This window comes from Oratosquilla oratoria, chromosome 43, assembly GCF_046742065.1.
Source record: "Oratosquilla oratoria isolate Oo_2021 chromosome 43, ASM4674206v1, whole genome shotgun sequence".
NCBI classification, from domain to species: domain Eukaryota; kingdom Metazoa; phylum Arthropoda; class Malacostraca; order Stomatopoda; family Squillidae; genus Oratosquilla; species Oratosquilla oratoria.
In genome coordinates, this window is record NC_134819.1 from 17,857,908 (window position 1) to 17,859,332 (window position 1,425).

A 1,425-nucleotide genomic window follows, 5' to 3' on the forward strand; every position below is an offset into this window, starting at 1 on the left:
TCCATCCCTAACCTAACCATACCCCACCTAACTTTAACCCTTAACTCTAACCAATTTTTTTTTTCAAATGAAACATAGTAATCCAAGTACTTGGAGTGATAGGGTATCAGAATATATATGGTTATGGGGTGTATCTGCAAAACCCTAGGAGGAGTTCGTGAACATTCAAACAAACAAACAAACAAAATGACAGACAAATGAAAGATAGTAATCCAAGTACCTTGGGTTATAAGGTTTCAGAATATATGTGGTTATGGGGGTCTATCTGTAAAAACCTAGGAGGAGTTCGTGAATAATCTCTAACCTAACCATACCCCACCTAACCTTAACCCTTAACCCTAACCAAAATATATACATTTTTTGAAAATGAAATATAGTTATCCAAATACCAGAAGTAATAGGGTATCAGAATATATATGGTTATGGAGGTCTATATGCAAAACCCTAGGAGGAGTTCCTGAACAAACAAATAAACAAACAGACAGACAGGTTATAAGGTTTCAGAATATATATGGTTATAGGGGTCTATCTGCAAAAACCTAGGAGGAGTTCGTGAATAATCACTCACCTAACCATAACCCACTTAATTTTAACACTTAACCCTAACCAAAATAATTATTTTTTGGAAATGAAATATAGTTATTCAAGTCCCTGAAGGGATAGGGTATTAGAATATATATGATTATTGGGGTCTATCTGCAAAACCCTAGGAGGAGTTCGGGATCAAACAAACAAACAAACAGACAGACAGACAGAGGCTACTACTTTATCATAGTAGATATGTGGCCCCAACAACACAGGCTTTGTCTGATAGTGATCGTTCCAAATTACTGGAAGACACAAAGAATGCATTATTAGAGTTACTGATAGAAGGTGGAAACATAGTAATTATGGGTGACTTTAATTTCTTAGCGGGCCCTGTAAGAGGGTAGTAGAAAATAATTGGTCGGGACAACCAGGGATAGCTGCCGAGCCCTGTAAGGGGCTGGTATATAAGTGTAGTATACGGGTGGGGTGGATGGAGGGGTGGGTGGCGACAATTTCAATTTTGTGTGTGGGATGCTTTCCAAACATAAGCAGCGAAGGAGTTGCATAATCTCGCTCACCATCTGAACTTTATAAACAACCGCTAGGGAACATATTTTAATGCTGATGTGACAATATGTGGACTTGGCCATTCTGCTTCGATGTCGGGATTGTTTGTGTGGACAGTGTTGCTTGGGACGTTGTAACAGTCTTTCTGATTGGAGAGGGGTGGAGGAGGAGAAAGAAAAATTGTTGGTGCATGGGAGAAGAGTCGCGCCCTTGGGGGAGGCACTTGTTTGTAACATTAAAGATCATTTGATGAATAAGGTAGTGACGTCAGACCAGGAGTGACTTAGTGAGTGGATTGAGGATCCCAGCCGGGAGTCCCTTGGTGTAGAT